Below are 21,346 nucleotides of genomic sequence, written 5' to 3' on the forward strand. Positions count from 1 at the left end.
ATCACCAAACCATGGCAGGCGGATGCAATCAGTTACAGGGTATAGTTACCTGTGTACAAAAAGTTATACATGTTCTTTGGATTGAAAATAAAATAAAAAGAATCCCCTGTTGATCATTACAAAGTTCAGTGAATAAGATGAGGCAGTAAATGCAGCATCTTGACATCACGACAAATTTAATTTCATTCTCATTTTATACTCAAGGTGGGGGGAAGAGTATAGAAGTAGAAATGCTCAGCTTTCTGTTCATCATCCTAACTTATTAATGCTTTTATATATTGTGTTTGGCACAAGGTGGGTGGGATATGAAGATCAACTAAACCTAAGTTCCAACTCAAAGGTTTTACATCTGGAAAGCAAAAGAAAGTACATTCTGTACATGTCTTTTCAATCAAATGCTTAAAGCAGATCTTTAAAGTTGACATGAAAAAAAATTATAAGGAAAAACAACAAAGACAGATGTTGAGCAAAATTTCCTGGTTTCCCTTATAGTTTTATTTTATTTTATTATTATGATTTTTTCCAATTGCATTTTACAAAAAAAAAAAAAAAAAAAAAAAAAACCAGACCAGTTAAGATAGCTATGGCTCAATATTGCTTGGTACTCTCCCCTTAAGACATCTTCTTACACTCCACTGAACAGAAAACCATCCCTTCCACCAGCATGAACCTCTGCCCAATGAGACATTTGCTGCACAGGAGCACAGAAAGCACTCTGGACACATGCCAGCTGAAATTATGTCACCCACTGCACTTCCGGATCAATGGCATTGTGGCATCCTTGATACACCACAGCATGACTCTTCACATAGTAGGGCTTGTCACTGACCATCACGCATATTTCCGCAGCTGGGATGTTATTACAGTCGAAGCAGCAGAAGTATTTCAGATGCCAATTTTACTTTTCTGCCTGGCTGTTTTCATTGCTGAATATCAACTCTTCACAGCCTGCATATCAGGGTTTCTCACTGTCACAGTAATATCTCCCACAGTATAGCTTCTCATTCTTCCAGAAATAAATCATGTCGACCAGAAGTTCATGGCAGGTGCTGCAGACAGAACAATCTGAGTGCTGGCCAATGAAACAATTGTAGCCTGCCCTCTGGGCATAGACGGCTGGGTTACCTTCCTTCATATTCAGTTTATAGCCATAGCAGGAATACTGAGTTTTGGGGCTGAGCAGATTTGCCTCCCATGGCCCCTGCTGCTGCTGTGGTGCTTCTATCCTCACCAGGGATGCAGATTCTGTTGGGGACTTGAGTGTCCATCTCAGAAGAAAGTTTGACATCTCCTACTCCCAAAGCCTACTCTTAAAGCCTTGGTTTTAAGCGTTTTACAGTGGAGTCTAGAGCAGTGGTTCTCAATTGGAGCACTTTTGTCATGCAGGGGGCATCTGGCAATATCTGGAGATGTTTTTCGGTTGTCGTGACTGGGAAGAGGGGTTGTGCTAATGGTACGCCACTAGAGATGCTGGCCCACATTGCACAGGGCCACACCCTCCACACAAAAAAGAAAACATTGTGTCCAGAAAGTTACTAGTACCAAGGGTGAGAAACTGATAGTGTAGGGTGGCCTTTTTTTTTAATAAGGGCTAATTTAGCCCCACTACTAGGGCATGACTCATCTGATCTCTATTGAAAGTTCTATGGACACAGTGAAATGCCTTTCACTCTGGGTGGTAGCGATTTGAGCAATCCCTGTCTCTGTATGGGTCCTGGAAATTGTTTGGCTCACAGTGCTCCAGTAACTCTTTTTTCCCTGGCACGTGTGCTTTGCCTGGTCTCATAGAGCTCCACTCTGTGAATGTATAGATGAATATTTCGCCAAAGACTCAATATGATCCATAACAGATTTCTGGAGACCCTTTACTGGATAACCATGCCTCCCACTTTCTAGTTATCTCAGCCCTCTGAGCTCCAATCCCTATCTCCTCAATTCAGTGACACCGCTGAGCTTGAATTAGATTTCCCTCCCTGCACTGTGCTCCTGAAATCTACTCTAGGGGGAAAAAAATGACCTCATTTGTTTCTCTCTTCTCAAGAACCTCAGTTCTTCATTTCCTGTTGTCTACTGTCTGAAATACTCATGTCCTATATTTTGTTTGGTTTCATAATTGTGTAAAGTGAGAAAATAAGTTCTGTTGGAATTATTTCTTTCTGAGTGGAAGCTGAAATCTTATATAAATTAAATTCTAGAAATTGTAAAAAGATGCTTTTGGCTGCAAGTCACAGAAAACCCTGATTCAAGATATCTCAAATAAGGAGGTATGATAGTTTTAGGGTTAACTTCATGACTCAACTACATCAAGGCCCAAGGCTCTCCATTTTTCTGCTCTGCCATTCTTGCTTGTTGGCTTTGCACATTGATTAGTTTCCAGAGATCACAAACAGATGTAATGGCCATGAGAAGAAGAGGGACACTTTCTTTTTTTTGACAGTTTTTGTCAGCAGTAAATATTTCAAATATTTAATGTGCAGCCACATTAAATATTTTCTTTCTTTCCCAACCTTTAGTTGTCAAACTATTGCCAAATAAAATCTAGCATCCCTGTAGGGACTGCAATTCAAAGAAATTTCATTCAGTAACTTTACCAGTCAGAGTTCTCTAGAGGAGCAGAACCAACAGGATATAAGCATACACACTCAAACACACACACACACAGACTTATTATAAAGAATTGGCTCATGTAATTGTGGGGACTGGCATGTCTGAATTCCACAGGGCGGGGTGCAGGCTGGAAATTCCTGTTGAAGTCTTGAATCAGAAATTCTCCTAAGCGCTAGAAGCAGAAAGTCTTCTAAGCCCTAGAACCCTCAGTTCTTGTTGTTAAGGCCTCCAACTAATTGCATGAGGCCCACACATATAATGAAGTGTAAGCTCCTCTACTTAAGGTCAATTGATTGTAGATGCTGGTGCCATCTTTGAAGTACTTCCACAGTAACAATTAAGCCAGTATTTGACCAAATAACTGGCCACCATAACCTAGCCCAGTTGTCACAAAAAAATCAATCATCATAGTCCATCCCTTGTCAACTTGGCAACCATACACATCTCCTTAAACTGTCTTTAATCACCAAATATAGATAATAACAAAGTTATACTTATGCCCAACATGATACAACTATCCTGCATACAACCCAAAAATGTGCTAACCCTTCCCTAGAAGAGGATGCAAGTCCCTAGGTGATAATCTTCTTGATGTTCTATAACTTAAATATTAATATTTAAAGTTAATACAATTTATATTATATAAATTATATAAGGAAGAAAAAGGTATTTGCTAAATGTTCACAGCAAAGCAAGGAAGAAACACTCATAACCATTACTGTCCTCATTTCTGCAGCTGGCCACATGGTCATAACTGGTATTCATAACTATCTGCTTCTACCCTTTCCATTTTCCTTTACTCTCAGCAAGCACCTCAGCTGGCTGTGGTTCTTTGCTGATGATTCAGAGATAGGCAGAACGGGTGAGTGACTGTCTTAACTTCCATTTCAATGGAGTCATTGTCCTTTCTCTTCTAGTGGGAGTACTCTTCACTTTGGAACTAAGACTGCTAGTCTAGCAGAGCCTGAGGCCATGGGGATGGGAAGCAAAATTCAACTAGTGGGTCACTAGGGGTAGTAGTAATTGTGCTATTCCCCTTTCCATCCTTCAATTCCTGGACCTGTGTATCCTGGCTATGAGAGAAACAGTGCCATATGCTGGATGTTGATTTAGAGTATATTACAGCCTCCTGGGGAACACCGCACCGGAGCTGCAAAGTATTGCCACCTAGCTGGCACTGTAAATGAGTCTTCAAACAGCCATTCCATATACTGTAGAATTTGTAATTTCTCTTTCTTCCATTAACCTTACAAGGAAGTCTCACTCCTGAACCCAAATTCTCCAATTGTGTTTTAGATTACACGATGATTTTTTTCTACCATAAATTTTGTCACCTGGTAACAACTATTGTTAAATGGTGCCAAAACTTGACTATAAATCATACTCTCAGGGTATTTCAACCAAAGATAAATTGGTTTGTCCCAATAATTATTCATGGAATACAAAAGAGAGTATTTGTTATTACCCACAAATTGGACAGGGACTTGCTTTTCAAGATATTGATATTTGACTTCAGAATAACATTAATATATTGAAATGGGGTGAAGAGTGACTGAAATTGGCATACATATTTCATGATAATGCATATATAGTACATTGAAACTACAATTCATCATGAAAAAAGTGTTTTATCAACATATGCATTGTTAATTTATCCTGAAACTCCTAGATAGTATCTCAGTGTCATGCGAAGGCATCTGCTTTATGTAGGTAATAGAAGCCCTTTAAATTCAATGATTGTAATTACTGCTGTCTTCCTGTGACCCCAGAGTCACCCTGAAGGCTGTGCACTCTTTTTCATTAGATAGGAGACAGCAGTGTTGAGGTCCTTACACCAAAACTGTATTTATTCCCATGGCACAAGGCATAGTACTGCACGATACGTCAACACAAGCGAAAAACACTCCAAAACTGCTATCAGATGGATGCCTATTAATAGAAAATGAAATTTAATTTGTATCTAATTTTAAAAATAAAACTTATGTTTCAGTTCTCATCCTAAAAAAGAAAAAAGCCATTCCACCATTCTATCAATCCACCTACCTCAGTAACATAAGATCAGTGAATTCCATGAGCACAGACCCATTGCTGCACTTCATTTGCTGTGAAATGAGTTCCTTGATTAGAAGCAATGCTGTGTAGAATGCCATGATAGCAGATATGTCATTCTATAATTCTATGGATATAGTTTTGGCAGAACCATTGCATGCATATCTAGAGTGTCTATTTCAGTAAAAACAAAGGCAGAGAAACTTGCTGCTCCTTTTATGATGGAAGCAGTCAAATGTAATCAACCTGCCACTGGTAGAAGACTGATCTCACCTTGGGCAATGGTGCCAAACTGGGGACTCAGTGTTGGTCTCTGTTGCTGACACACTGGACACCCAGCAGAGGCTGTACCCAGATAGGCCTTGGCGAGTGGAAGTCCATATTGCTGAGTCCATGTATAACCTCCATCCCTGTCACCATGGCACTTTGTTCATGAGCCCATTAGGCAAGTACAGGAGTGAATGCAGAAAGAAAGAGACTGACTGAAAGATTATCATGGAAGGAGTCATCCTATCTACTTATTAAAATCCTCTTCTGCTCTTCAGTTAGCATTCACATGAAACACAAATATCTTCACTTTTTTAAATTAATTTTTAATTAAAAAATCACATGAACACAAACATTCTTAATATATGATCATTCCATTCTACATATATAATCAGTAATTCACAATATCACATAGTTGCATATTCATCATCATGATCATTTCTTAGAACATTTGCATCAATTCAGAAAAAGAAATAAAAAGACGACAGAAAAATAAAACGAAAACAGAACAAAAAATTATATATACCATACCCCTTACCCCTCCCTTTCACAGATCACTAGCATTTCAAACTAAATTTAACATTCATTCCCCCTATTATTTATCTTTATTCCGTATGTTCCACTCATCTGTTGACAAGCCGGACAAAAGGAGCATCAGATACAGGCCCTCACAACCACACAGCCACACTGTGAAAGCTACACCATCACACAATCATCATCAAGAAACATGGCAACCGCAACACAGCTCCACACCTTCAGGCAGTTCCCTCCAGCCTCTCCACCACATCTTGGATAACAAGGTGATATCTACTTAATGCGTAAGAATAACCTCCAGGACAACCTCCTGACCCCACCTGGAATCCCCCAGCCATTGACACTTTGTCTCATTTCACTCTTACCCCTTTTGGTCGAGAGGTTTTCTCAATCCCTTGATGCTGAATCTCAGCTCATTCTAGAGTTTTTCTCAATCCCCTGATGCTGAGTCCCAGCCCACCCCAGAACCCCTGTCCCACGTTGCCAAGAAGGCCCACACCCCCGGGAGCCACGTCCCACACAGACGGGGAGGACGGTGAGCCTGACTGTTGTGCCAGCTGGAGAGAGAGGCCACATCCAAGCAACAAAAGAGGTTCTCCTGGGGCGACTCCAAGGCCTAATTTTAAGAAGGCTTGACCTATCCTTTGTGGGGTTAAGTTTCACATGAACAAACCCCAAGACTGGAGACCTAGCCCACAGCCCCAGCCATCCACACTGCCTGTGAGAACACCAAGGATTCAACTTATTGAGGTTGAATTTTCCCTGTTCTCACCATTCCCCGAAGGGGACTTTGCAAATACTTTTCCACTCACTGATCAAATCACTCAGGGATTCATCGGGGCATCACTCTGGACAAACCAACAAAATCTCATGTTCTACCCAAGATTTCATGTACTTATGTTGTTCAACCAACTATCTACATAAGCTGTATTAGGAAATGTACTAGTCAAAATATAAATTTTGTACCAAATAAACATTTTTTGCTTTAGTCTCACACATAAGGTGACATTTTAAAATATTAATTACCATCTATTTTCAGCACCTTGCAATAATGACATTCCTTTGTTCTTCCTCATGCAAAAACATTTTTTAAATTTGTACATTTAGTCACTATCATTATACACTCTAGGCATTCCTAGATTATACCATCTCAATCTTTAACATCTATCTTTCTTTGTGATTTCACTTATGCCCCCAGCCCTCCTCCCTCTATCATTCTCACATTCAGCTTCATTCAGTGTTTTAACATAATTGTATTACAGTTAGGTAGTATTGTGCTGTCCATTTCTGAGTTTTTATATTCAGTCCTGTTGCACAATCTGTATCCCTTCAGCTCCAATTACCCAATATCTTGCCCTATTTTTATCTCCTGATGTTCTCTGTTACCAACGAAAAATTCCAAGTTTATTCACTAATGTCAGTTCATATCAGTGAGACCATACAGTATTTGTCCTTTTGTTTTTGGCTAATCTCACTCAGCATAATGTCCTTAAGGTCCATCCATGTTGTTACATACTTCATAACTTTATTCTGTCTTACAGCTGCATAATATTCCATCATATGTATATGCCACAGTTCGTTGGCATTTGATGCTGTTGGCATCAACAGCCACCCATCTGTTGATGGACACTTTGGCTGTTTCCATCTCTTGGTAATTGTAAATAATGCTGCTATAAACATTGGTGTGCAAATGTCCATTTGTGTCCTTGCCCTTATGTCCTCTGAGTAGAGAAAGCATGTAGATGGGTCCTGTTTTTAATCTATTCTGCCAGATAGGGGAGTTTAATCCATTAACATTTAGTGCTATTACTGCACGGGTAGTGCTTTCTTCTACAATTTTGCCTTTTGGATTTTATATGTCATATTTAATTTTCCTTCTTTTTACCTTTACTCATAGTCTTCCTTTCTACCCTCTTCTCCACACCTCTCTCTTCTGTCTTCTTATCTGTCTCTAGTGCTCCCTTTAGTATTTCTTGCCAGAGCTGGTCTCTTGGTCACAAATTCTCTCAGTGATTTTTTTGTCTGAAAATGTTTTAATTTCTCCCTCATTTTTGAAGGAGAGTTTTGCTGGATATAGAATTCTTGGTTGGCAGTTTTTCTCTTTTAATAATTTAAATATGTCATCCCACTGTCTTCTCACCTCCATGGTTTCTGCTGAGAAATCTACACAGAGTCTTATAGGGTTTCCCTTGTATGTGATGGATTGCTTTTCTCTTGCTGCTTTCAAGATTCTCTCTTTCTCTTTGACCTCTGACTTTCTGATTAGTACATGTCTTGGAGTACGTCTATTTGGATCTATTCTCTTTGGGGTACGCTGCACTTCTTGGATCTGTAATTTTAAGTCTTTCATAAGAATTGGGAAATTTTCAGTGACAATTTCCTCCATTAGTTTTTATCCTCCTTTTCCCTCCTCTTCTCCTTCTGGGACACCCACAACACGTATAGTCGTGCGCTTCATACTGTCATTCAATCCCCTGAGTCTCTGCTCATATTTTTCCCTATATTTTCTTTTCCTAGTCGGATTTCAGATGTTCTGTCCTCCAGTTCACTAATCCTATGTTCTGCCTCTCAAAATCTACCATTGTAGGTTTCCACTGTTTTTTCACTCTTCTACCATGCCTTTCATTCCCATAAGTTCTGTGATTTGTTTTTTCAGACTTTCAATTTCCTCTTTTTGTTCATTCCTTGCCTTCTTTATATCCTCCCTCAATTCATTGATTTAGTTTTTGATGAGGTTTTCCATGTCTGTTCGTATATTCTGAGTTAATTATTTCAGCTCCTGTATCTCATTGAATTGTTGGTTTGTTCCTTTGACTGGGCCATATCTTCAATTTTCCTACTGTGATTTGTTATTTTTTGCTGGCGTCTAGGCATTTAATTACCTTAATTAGTTTATTCTGGAGATTGCTTTCACTTCTTTTACCTAGGGTTTTCTTGCTGGATGAATTTGTTGTCTATCTGTTTTTTTGACATTCAGTTCAGCTTTATCTGGACCTCTAGCTTAGGTTTTGTTTAACAGAGGAGATTTTTTCAGTTCTTGTTTTCTTGCCCTGCTTTTATGGTGTCTTTTTCCCCTCACCCTTAGGAGGGTCTACTTAGATATTGTAGACCCCAGCCAGATTTTCCCAGACCAAACTGGCCTCCTATTAGGAGGAAAGAGTCACCTGTGTCGGTTTTCCCTGAGGATGAGACCCAGCAGGTTGAAAGACTTTCCTGTGAAGTCTCTGGACTCTGTTTTTCTTATCCTGCCCAGGATTTGGCGCTTATCTGCTGCAGGTCCCACCAGCATAAGATGATGCAGTACCTTTAACTTTGGCAGACTCTCCCTGTTGGGGGCATGGTAGAGATGGAGGAGAGGTTGTAGGCTGGTTTTAATGGCTTCAAATTACCAAGCTCTGGTGTCTGAATTCTTTGAGGGTGGGCTTCCCCCTGAGTTGGGCTTCAGCCCTCCCCTGGAGAAGGCACAGGCTCCAGACAAGCTCCAGACAAGCCCTCAAACGAGCTTGTTTCTGCCTATGTCTGGGGCAGCTGCAGCCTGAGAAGCCCTGTCTCTGTATCCAAAGGCAGTCAAGCCTTTGTAGAAACACAGCCACAAAAGCCTCTGTTTCCTCATGTAACTTACTTATGCCTTTAGGACCTGCTCAAGCCTGATGAGGTACATATCACTTTCATTTTATGATGGAGTGCTGCTGTGCATGCCCAACTTTATGGCACCCAGCTCATGACAGGCAACTAAGGTCTCATGGTAACTTGGTGGCCCATGGTTAAACACCCAATCTTTACTAACATTGAGTAGCAAGCCAACAGCTATTTCTCAAAAGGACAGTAGTTGTATGCAGAGATGGTAGGACTTTGCTCCAAAAATCCTAAGGATTTGCACTGTGATTTTCCTACAGAGACCTGCCAAAGGCTCCAAAGAGTATCACTATCTACCTCTGACACTTCAAGCACCATTGAATTTGGTGAATCATATGGCCAAAGTGGCAGAGCAGCTTGCACAGCAGCCCGGACCTGTTGCAGGGCCTTCTCTTTTTCTAGTCCCCCCTCAAAGCTAGCTAACTTCTGGGTCACTTGGTAAATGGGCCTGAGTAACACACTCAAATGAAAAATATGTTGCCTCAAAAATCCAGAGGCCCATTAGGCATTAACTTTTTTTTGGAAGGGGCCAGATGTAACAGTTTATCTGTCACCTTAGAAGATATATTTTAAATGCCCCATACCACTAGATGCCTAGAAGTTTTACTGAAGTGGAAGGCCCCTGAATTTTTCTTTTTTTTCTTTTTCCCACATGGGCAGACACCAGGAATCGAACCGGGTCTCCGGTGTGGCAGGGGAGAACTCTGCCTTCTGAGCCACTGTGGCCTACCCCCTGAATTTTTGTTGGATTTATTTTCAACCTCTGATATACAAATGTCTTACTGATAAGTCTAGAGTAGTTGCTAAGGCTGGCTCCCTAGATCTAATTAGCATATGGCCATCAATATCTAAGGGTACCAGTCTGATGTCTTCTGGGAGAGAAAGGCAATCAAGGCAATTTAGTCCTGAGGACTAAATTATGACAGCTGGAGAGCTTGTGTACCCCTGAGGTAGGACACTGAAGGTGCATTGCTGACTTTGACAGCTGAAAGTAAATGTTTCTGGTGTTAATTAACAGGTATTGATGGAAAAAAATCATTTTCCAGATCAATAGCTGCATATCAGTTACCAGGGGATGGGTTAATTTACTCAAGCAGTGATACCACCTCTGGAATAGTGCTACAATTGGAGACACCACCTGGTTAGGCTTACCATAATCTACTGTCATTCTCCAAGATCCATCTGTTTCTGCACAGGCCAGATAGGAGAGTTGAATGGGGATGTAGTGGGAATAACTACCTATGCATCTTTCAAGTCCCTGATGTAGCCCTAATCTCTGCAATTCCTCCAGAAATCCTGTATTGCTTTGCATTTACCACTTTCCTAGGCAGAGGCAGTTTCAGTGGCTTCCACTTGGACTTTCCTATCATAATCCCTCCACAGGTCCCATATATCCCCATTCTAATTTTCAGGATCCCATTCCTTCCCAATCAATGCCTCCACTTTAACAGTGCACACCTTGCAAAGTTGGAAATTCAATTTGCATTGTAATTCAGCTACTTAAAAATGAGTCTCTACATTTGGTTTCCACTCTGCAGAACTGCAGAGGATAAAGGATTCTTTCAAGGCACATAGAATATTTTTACATAATTTATGCAGTGCTTGAGCTAGGAATTTGAAGCTCTGAGCTCATCCTTTTCTTTCACCACTGAATTCAGCATATGTAGGAACAGCCAGTCAGTTTTACTGTACTCAGCTTGACAAAAATGTTCTAAGATATCAAATACATGGTCACCTAGAACCCTGCCACTTGTAGGTAATTTATTAGGAGTATTCAGTTGTGATATTTTGTGTATCTCCGTTGCCACATCACAGCAGGGACTATCAGTGTCCTCTTTATCACTGGAACTAGAACTATTAGTCCCTTTAAATCTAATCAGATTAAAGAACCAATTCTAAAACTTCAAAACTACTTCAGAAAATTCAACCTTAAGATTCTGTTTCTCTAGAACCATTCTTGGCACAAAAATCTCTAAATCTCTTTTTGAGTCTTCCAGGGAAACAGAACCTACAAGATAGATACACACACACACACATATACATGCATGTGCATGTGGGTGTGTATATATGTGTGTATATACATTTACACATGTAAACATTTATATAGAGACACATACATACATACAAACACACATTAAGAGACTTCTTATAAGGAATTGGCTCACATGATTGTGGGGATGGCAAGTCTGAAAGCTGTAGGGCAGGACCCTGGTTGGAAATTCCTAGAGGGGATATTGAAGTCTTGAGTATGAATTCCTTGGGAGGAAATCCTAGTAAGAGTGGATGCTGAAGTCTTGAGGCAGAAATCCTTTGACCTCTGGAACCCTCAGTTCTTGCTGTTAACACCTCCAACGAACTGGGTGGTCTCCTTTACTTTAAGTCAGCTGGTTGTGAATGCCGATCCCGTCCTTGAAATAGCTCCACAGTAACTACCAGGCCAATATTTGACCAAATATATGGTCACCATAACCTAGCCAAATTGATACACAAAAATAGCCATCACAGCATCCAAATAAAACTAAGAATAATTCCACATAAATCTTAAAAGCTACTTAAAGGATCAATTTATTTACCAGGAGAAACTTGTCTAAAATCCCTTTGCCCTGCCCCTCATCTGTCTCACTCTCTAACTTTCTCTCTCACATCTGACATGAAGTTTTTCTCTTCAACTTTTAAATCACCATTAATCTCCAAATCTCATCTAATTCTCTTATCATAACCTTTATATAACACAAAATTCCTCATTTTAACCATTTTTAAGTATAAGCTTTTAGTTTTAACTATGTTCACAATGTTATGCTACCATCACTACTATCCATTAGCACAACTTTTTCATGATCCCAAAAAGAAATTCTGTACCTATTAAGCAATGCCTCCACATTCTCCCATCCCCATAGCCTCTAGTAACCTCTTAACTACTTTCTGTTTCTTTGAATGGGCTCATATATTTTATATAAGTGGGTGGAAGCACATTTTTATATTGTACTATTAATTAGTCCATGGTTACTTTAGGATTCACTGTGTTGTACAGTTTCCTGGATTTAAAAAAATTCTAATAACATACAATCTAAAATTTCACCTTTTAACCACATTCACAGTGTTGTGCTACCACCACACCACCACCTTCTAGCACTAGAGCTTTTTCATCACCCAAAACAGGAACGCTGTAGCCATTAAGCAATAATTTCCCGTTCCCCCTCCCTCCAGCTTCTGGTAACCTCTAATCTACTTTCTGTCTCTATGAATTTGCTTATTCTAGAAGTTTTACATCAGTGAGAGCATACAATATTTGTCCTTATGTGTCTCGCTTGTTTCACCCAAAACTGTGTTTTCAGTGTTCATCCATGTTGCAGCATATGCCAACATTTCATTCCTATTTATGGATGAATAATAATCCATTGTTTGTACATACCACATTTTGTGTATCCACTGTCTTGGTAAACACTTGTAATGTTTCTACCTTCTGGCTGTTGTGAATAATGCAGCTATGAACACTGGTATGTAAGTATCTCTTTGAATTCATCTTCAGTTCTTTTGGATATATACCTAGCATTGGAATTGCCGGGTCATACGGTAATTCTGTTTAACTTTTTGAAGAACCTCCAAACTGCTTTCCACAGTGCCCCAAATTACATTCCAGGCCGTAATGCATGCACTTCCCAATTTCTCCATATCCTTGCTAATACATGTCATTTTCCACTTTCTTAAAAATGATAGCCATCCCGTGGTATATCATTGTGATTTTGATATGCATTTCCCTGATGACCATTAATATTGAGTCTATTTTCATGGGATTTTTGGTCATTTGTATAGCTTTGTTAGAGAAATATCAGTTCAAATTCATTGCCCCCCCCCTTTTTTTTAACATGGGCAGGCACCAGGAATCCATTGCCCATGTTTTAACTGGGTTATTTTTGTTGTTGAGTTGTAGAAGTTCTATAAGTACTCTAGATATTAAACCCTTATCAGATATACAGTTAGCAATTATTTCCTCCCATTCTGTAGATTTTCACTTTCTTTTTAGAGAAGGAAGGAGGGAAGAGAAAGAAAAGAGGGGAAAGAAGGGAGAGAAGTAAGGGGGAGGACAAGGGTAATGTGGGCAGGAGAGCACTGCATTCCCCATCTGTCCTCAAAATCTTCATCCAGATCATTCTAGAGGAAAATGTCCATGGAAGTTTCCATCTGGGAGTTGATCTCTTCTTGGCCTATTATCCAGAGCAACTCATTCGGCTAACCTGAGCCTTGACATTGCCAACTTTACCAGAGTCATACAGTATCTTTCCTTTCATGTCAGGCTTATTTCATTGAAGATTGTGACCCCAAGTCTCATCCAACTTGTCATGTCCTTCAGGACCTCATTTTGTCTTACTAATGCATAATGTTCCATCATATGCATACACCACATTTGTTGATCCACTCATCTGTTGATGGGCACTTGGATTGCTTCTATCTTTTGGCAATTGTGAATAATGCCACTATAAACATTGGTGGGCAAATGTCTGTTCCTGTCACTTCTTTCAGCTCTTCGGATATATACCGAGTAGTGGTATTGCCAGATTGTAGGCAAACTTGATGTTTAGTTATGTGAGAAACTGCCAAACTGTATTCCATAGTGGCTGTACAATTCCAACAGCAGTAGGTATTCCAGTTTCTCCACATCTTCTCCAATATTTGTGGTTTCCAGTTTGTTTAATGGCGGCCATCCTTACAGGTGCTGAAATGCTATCTCACTGTAGTTTTAATTTGCATTTTCCTTATAGTTCAAGAAGATGAGCAACTCTTACATGCGTTTTATCTTTTCTTTTTTTTAGGGGGCAGGTGCATGGTCTGGGAATTCATGTGCTTTTTTAGCCACTTGTTTTTGCTCTTCAGAAAAATTTCTATTCATATCTTTTGCCCATTTTATAACTGGATTGTTTATTCTTGTTGTTGAGTTGTATAATTTCTTTATGAATACGGAATATCAAACCTTTATCTGATGTATAGTTTCCAACTATTTTCTCACACTGAGTTGGCTGCCTCTTTACCTTTTTGACAAAATCTTTGAGGCACAGAAGTTTTTTACTCTGAGGTGTTCCATTTATCTATTTGTTTCTTTCATTGCTCATACTTTGGGTGTAAAGTTCAGGAAACTACTTCCTATTACTAGGACCTGAGGACGTTTCCCTCCAGGATTTTTATGGTACTGGCTCTTATATTTAGGTCTTTGATCTATTTACTTGATTTGTGTATGGGGTATAATATATGTGTCCTCTTTCATTCTTTTGACTATTGATATCCAGTTTTCCCCAGCCCCTTTATTGAAAACACTATTCTGTCCCAATTCAGTAGATTTGGATACATTGTCAAAGATCAACTGACTATAAATTTGGTGGACAGTCTCTGAGCTCTTGATTTAGTTCCACTGATCAATACTTCTATCTTTGTGCCAAAACCATGCTGTTTTGATGACTGTGGCTTTGTAGTAGCTTTAAAGTCAGGAAGTATTAATCCTTCCACTTTAATTTTCTTTTTTAGAATATCTCTAGCTATTTCAGGTTTTTTTTTCCCTTCCAAATTTGATAACTAGCTTTCCCAAGTCTTCAAAATAGGTTGTGGAACTTAGAGTGCATTGAATCTACAGATCAATTTAGGTAGGACTGACATCTTAATATTCAATCTTCCTAACCATGAGCATGGGATATCTTTCCATCTGCTTAGATCTTATTCAATTTCTTTTAACAAGGTTTTGTAGTTCTCTGTGAACAGGTCCTTTACTTCCCCAGTTAAGCTTATTCCTAGATACTGGATTCTTTTAGTGGCTATTTTGAATGGACTATTTTCCTTAATTGCCTCTATATTTAGGTCATTATTTATATGTAGAAATATTTCTGATTTTTTTACATTAATATTGTAACCTGCCACTATACTAAATTTATTAACTCAAGTTAGCTTTGTATCTTTTCACTTTCTTGATAGTATCCTTTGACTTACAAAAAATTTTCACGAAGTCCATTAAAAATTTTTTTTGTTGTTGCTCATGCTTTTGGTGTTATATCTAAGAAATCACTACCAAATCCAAACATTATTAATGTTCCCCCCTATGTTTTATTCTAGGAGTTTCGTGGATTTACCTCTTATGTTTAAGTCCTTGATCCATTTAGAGTTAATATTTGTATATGATGTGAGGGAGGGGTCCAACTTCATTCTTTTACAGGGGGAAATCTAGTTTTCCCAGTACCATCTGTTGATAAGACTGTTCCCCCACCACCAACTATTGTACTTGGCACCCTTGTCCAAAAATTAGTTGGCTATAGACATATGAGTTTTTCTCTGAACTCTCAATTCTATTCCATTGGTCTATATGTCTGTCTTTATTCTAATACCACACTGCTTTGATTACTGTGGCTTTTAGCAAGTCTTGAAATTGAGAATTGTGAGACCTCGAACATTGTTCTTCCTTTTCAATAATGATTTGGCTCTTTGGGGTCTCTTGTAATTCTATGTGAATTCAAGGATTGACTTTTCCATTTCTGCAAAAAAGCTACTAGGATTTTGATGGGTATTGCACTGATTCTATAGATCATTTTGGGTAGTATTTAGATCTTAGTAATATTGTCTTCTATCCATGAACATGGGACATCTTGCCATTTATTTAGGTCATCTTTAATTTCCTTCAATGGTGTTTTATAGTTTCCATGTATAAGTCCATCACCTCCTTGATTAAATTTATTCTTAAATATTTTATTCTTTTAGGATTTATTGTGAATGGAAGCATTTTGCTAATTTCCATTTCAGAATGTTCTTTGCTGGTGTACAGAAACAAAACTGATTTCTATGTGTTAATTATATAGCCTATAACTTTGCTGAATTTATTAGTTCTAGTAGTTTTCTTGTGGATATTTTGGGATTTTCTATATATAAATGTGATGGTTAAGTTTACGTATCAACTTGGCCAGGTTATGGTGTCCAGTTGTTTGGTCAAGCAAGCATTGACCTGATTGTTACTTTGAGGTATTTTGTAGATGGATCACTAGTCATTATTCAGCTGATTGCAGGTATGGATATTTACATCTGCAGTCAACAATGGATATTGCCTTTAGCAATAAGAGGGGTCCCTCAGTTGGGGGCCTTAAAGGGAGAGCATTCAGAAAGAATTTCTTTTTCTACTTCAGTCAGCCAGCTTCTATGGAGGAATTCACCCACCTTCACCAGATTTCGCAACTTGTGGTTTCTCCTGGGGAATTCATCGTCACCTTTGCATTTCCATCTTGCAGCCTACCACATGAGATTCAGACCTGCCAATCTCCAGAGTCATGTGAGCCAATTCCTATAATAAAGCTCTTAATATTTACATATATATTTTAAACACACACATCATTGTTTCTGTTTCCCTGGAGAACCCTGTGAATACAATTTTACTTCTTCTATCCCAATTTGGATGGCTTTATTTTTTCTTGCCTAACTGCTCTGGCAAGGACTTCCAGTAAGATGTTGAAGAGCAGTGGTGAAAGCAGGCATCTTTGTCTTGTTCCTGACCTTAGGGGAAAGGTTTTTAGTCTTTCACTATTGAGTGTAATGTTAACTATAGATTTTTGATATGTCCTTTATCATGTTGAGGAAATTCCCTCTGTTCCTATTTTTCTGAGTGTCCTTATCAAGCGAGTGCATTAGATTTTGTTGGATGCTTTTTTCTGCATCATTGGGCATACATTTTTACCCACTCTGCCAATTCCTGCCTTTTTTTTTTTTTCTGGAGAGTTTAACCTATTTAAATTTAAAGTAATTAATGACAGTGCAGGGCTTACTTCTGCCATTCTGTTATTTGGTTTTTGTGAGCTTTATACCTTTTTTTTCCTCATTTCTTTCATTACTGCCTACTTTTGTGTTCAGCTGGCCCTTAGTAGTAGCATTTAGAATCTCCTCTCATTTTATTTTGGGTGTTATTTTTTTAGATAATTTCCTTGTAGTTACTGTAGGGCTTAACTTTAACATCTTAAATCTATGAAAATCTGTTTTTATTGATATCAACTTCAATAGCACACACAAACTCTATTCTTATGCCTGTCTGTCCCACATTATGTTGTTCGTGTCACAAATTACATCTTCATACATTTTTGCCTAACAATAGATTTATAATTACTTTTTATGCATTTTGTATTTTAGTTCATGTAATTAGTAAAAAAAAATATGACAATACCAGCATTTGTATTTATCCATGTAGTTACTTTTACTGAAGATCTTCATTTCTTCACTTGACTTTGAGCTACTATCTAGTGTCCTTTTATTTCAACCTGAAAAACTCCCTTTAGCTTCTCTTGTAGGGCAGGTTGAGCAGTGGCAAACTCTCTCAGCTTTTATTTATCTAGGAATGTCTTAAGCTCTCTCCCTCATGTTTCAAGGTAGTTTAGCCAGATATAGACTCTTTGGCTGACAAGTTTTGTTGTTGTTTTTTTTATTTCCTTTAAGCATGTTAAGTGTTATTTTCTCACCTCCAAAGCTTCTGCTGAGAAATCAGCATTTAATCTTATTAAAGATCCCTCATATATGATAGTTGCATTGCTCTTGCTGCTTTCAGAATTCTTTCTTTTGTCTTTGGCTTTCAACAATGATTATTTCTCAGTGTGGAAATCTGAGTCTTTTCTGTTTGGAGTTGCTTGAGTTCTTAGAGGTGTATGATATCTTTAAATTTGATGTTTTTAGCTGTTATTTCTTCAAATATTCTTTCTGCCCCTTCTGCTCTTTCTTCTCCTTCTGGAATTCCCATAATGCATGTATTGGTATGCATGATAATTTCCCACAGTTCCCTTAAGCTCAATTCACTATTCTCAATCTTTTTTCTGTTGGTTCCTTAGATTGAATAATTTCAAAAGTTCACTGATTCTTTCTTCTGTCACTTGCAATCTGCTATTGAATCTCCACTAGGGTATTTTTTAAATTTCAGTTTCTGTACTTTTCAGCACCAGTATTTGTTTGTTCATATCATTTTCTTAAATTTAGTTTGTTGTCCATGTTTTCTTTTCACTCTTTGAGCATGTTTAAGACAGTTTTTACGGTTTTGGTATATCTAACATCTGGTCTGCCTCATCGATGGTTTCTCTCATATTATTTTGTTCTTTTGAATTGGCCATTTTTCCCCTGAGTCTTTGTATATCTTGTGATTTTGTGTTTAAATCTGGACATTTGAATATTTTAATGTTAACTTTGGGAAACAGATTCTCACCCTTTCCCCAGGATTGGCTGGTTGTTTTTCCTCCCCACCGTTTTTATTGTTGAAGGCTATAATAGTCTGTTTAGTGATTTTTTCCAAGCTATTTATGCAAAGACTGTGAAACATGACATATATAGGTAATAAATCCTCTGTTCCTCAAGCTTGCATCCAGCTAGCTTGACAGAGATTTCCTTAAATGCCAGGAGCTAACAACAACAATAACAAAACAAAAGGATAAACTCCTTTCCCAGATTTTGCAGATTGGTCTTGTGCTGGTGCTCTCCTCTGTCACTTAGCCAGCCTTACAGTAAGCTGAAGAGCTGTAACAGGCTGAGATTAAAACACAGGGCCGGGCGGGCAACGGTGACTCAGCAGGACCTGGGTTCGATTCCCAGTGCCTGCCCATGTAAAAACAAAACAAAACAAAACAAAAACACAGGGACCTCTCAGGTCTATTCTGAGCTTATTTTGCCCTGGGCAATGCCCCAAGTACTCCCATTCTCCCAGGAAATTTGCAGTCTTGGGCAGTACTATATGCCTTTACTGGTACTCCTTCCCTTACGTAGCTGTGGCTTGAACCTTGTCTTAAGGTGCTTTAGCTTTCCTGCCAGCTGCTTCCAAGTGCAGAGCATGATCTGAAACAGATGCTAGGAGCACCCTGGATCAGTCCCTCAGGCTGACACAGGTGGCCCAGTTATGTGTGCAGGGTTCCCCTGCTCCCTCCAAAACTCAGGGTCAGAGACCTGCACTGGGACCATGGGGTGGGGATGCTCTCAGCTGAGCTGGAGGAAGGTGACAGGAAGGGCCATAAAGGAATCATGAGGTTTTCCTTAAGTTGCCTTTTTCTTAATTCAAGCAGTCACCTAGTTACTAAAACCCATTAACTGTTTTTCCAGGGCTTTGAGAACATTGATTCTACCATTTTGTGCTTCTTTTCCCATGTTTCTGTAAGAGGATAGGATTTTGGAACCGCTTACACTCTCATCTTACTGACATCACCAAATTCCAGTTAAAAATAAATTAGAGGGCGGTGCAACGTGGCTCAGTGGCAAGAATTCTCCCCTGCTGAGCCCGAGACCCGGGTTCAATTTCTGGTGCCTGCCCATGCAAAAAATAACAACAATAATAATAGTAAATTAGGTTCGTATCAATGCTACTTTTATATTACTCATACATTCCTACTGAAATGTATTATTGCTTATGGAGAAAGGGGTGAATTTACAGATAGAGGAATGGAAAATGTGTATAATTGAAACCTATCTTAACTTTGAGCCTAAGGGTGCATGTCTTGAATATGAACTTCACCCATCTTCTCAGAGATAAGGCTGAGACTGGCGCAGAGTCCAAACACAACATGACAAGCAAGTCCCCCATCAGGCAATACTTGTTTATCCATCCCGTCTTATCTGGGGCCAGTCTCCCACGTATCCATAGTATCCTAGCCATGATAAATTAACTAAACGTTCTCTAAAGCATCACGCTGCCTCACCTCTCATTGCCTCTCCCTTTCCCTTCCTGTGCCAGGCAGGCCAGCCCCGTAAAAATCACGGCTCAAGGGTATTTAAGAGTAAGGGTACTGATAATTATGCCATTAATAGTAATGACAGTAACAATAACGGTAACAACAAATGACAAGGCTGATTATTTTGGTGCTTACCATGGGCCAAGCACTATCATATTTGTCACAAAAACTCAATAAGGGAAGTACTATTATCACCCAACTTTACAGGTGAGGAAGCTGAAGATACAGAGATTAAACCACTTGCCCGAGCTCACAGCCGGGAGAGGGAAGCGTTTCTCACCACTGAGTCCATATCCCCACCTTCCAGGTCAGCCGCCCCGCGGCCTCCCCACAGAGGCGCGGCCGGAGTGGTGGTAAGGCCAGCTCGCCACGGCCTCCCCACGGAGGTGCGGTCGGGGTGGCGGTAAGGCCAGCTCGCCACGGGCTCCCCACGGAGGCGCGGCCGGGGTGGCGGTAAGGCCAGCTCGCCATGGGCTTCGCCTGGGCTTTTTCAGGATGAGCTCCACACTCCCGTAGTCCAGCCTGCACGGAATGACTCTTTTTCAGAACCAACGAATCAGAGACATTGTCAAACCATCGGCTCGTACATGACGGTGGCACAATCAAGAATTGGTTCTTCGTTCTTGGCAGGCTGAAAAAGAAGCGAAAAAACGGGTGCCGCGCAATATCAAACGCCAACGAGAACGACCCACGCAGTCTTCGGAGCAGCGGCAAGGCCGCACCGCAAGCCTGCTGCGCCTGCGCACACGGACCAGCGCGCCTGCGCACATCTGCCTCTGGGCCCTCGGGTTCCACCGCAGCCGGGGGGCGGGGGTGGGGGTGCGACCGGAAGCGGAAGTGACCTCCAAGGGCAGAGCCGGAGCGGCTGCGGCGGAGTCTGCAGTGTGCAGAGTGGTGTTGGGCATTGCGTCGAGTCCCTGGCCGGTTGTGGGCGCGTCTCTAGGTAGGGCCGGGCCCGAGTGGACCAGCACCCTCGCCAGGTTTCGCTCCCCGCATCTGTCAGCCCCGCAGCCCTGCGTCCTTGGCACGCTCGTGGCCCTGAGGTCCTCCATCATGGGTGGCCAGCTCCACCCCGGCTGTGGCGTCCTTGGGCCGCTGCCGCCAGGGCTGTGAGTGCCTCCATCTCATGTCATCTTCATGTCTGTCCTTGGTCGTTCCTGGGCTCACCTTGACATGCCGGGCCACTACCATCCTCTCTCCTGCTACGCCGTCCATCCCTCCCTCACGGCGGCATCCTACCCCAGACAGGACGTCCGTGTTCGCGGGAGGCTGCGCCCCTCCGGTGGTCTCGTATCGCTCTGCCTCTCTCCGGGGGTTTTGCCCTCTCACCTCCCTTCAGGCCGCCTTGGTTCTCCCCACTGCCTCGGTCTCCTTGCAGCTGCAGCCGAGGTTTCTACGTGTGCGTCATCTCTTCCCCTCCCGGGCCCCCTTCCTGTAGCTGTTTTCTTGCCTTCTCCACGCTCGTGTCACCTCAGAACCTCCTTTCTGGCATCCGTGTGTCGTTTCCACATTAGACCTGCTACCCTTTTCGTCTGCCCAGC

General features: G+C 40.5%; 1 protein-coding gene and 1 pseudogene across 19 annotated transcripts in view; one reads left to right on the top strand and one right to left on the bottom strand.

The window, feature by feature from the left end:
• Nucleotides 1–21,346, top strand: part of FAM120B (family with sequence similarity 120 member B) — a 203,219-nt gene that overhangs the window by 8,787 nt on the left and 173,086 nt on the right. Inside the window, exon 1 of one of the 19 annotated variants that reach the window (XM_077157945.1) lies at nucleotides 20,641–20,748. The exons of 17 other annotated variants lie outside the window; for them this stretch is intronic. The gene's annotated coding sequence lies outside the window, so the exon portion shown is untranslated. Of the gene's footprint in view, nucleotides 1–20,640; nucleotides 20,749–21,346 lie in introns of those variants that run through there. One more of the 19 variants, XM_077157946.1, reaches the window with a different exon arrangement.
• LOC143679292 (testin-like) lies at nucleotides 593–20,857 on the bottom strand (annotated as a pseudogene).

Source organism: Tamandua tetradactyla, chromosome 4 (genome assembly GCF_023851605.1).
Source record: "Tamandua tetradactyla isolate mTamTet1 chromosome 4, mTamTet1.pri, whole genome shotgun sequence".
NCBI classification, from domain to species: Eukaryota; Metazoa; Chordata; class Mammalia; order Pilosa; family Myrmecophagidae; genus Tamandua; species Tamandua tetradactyla.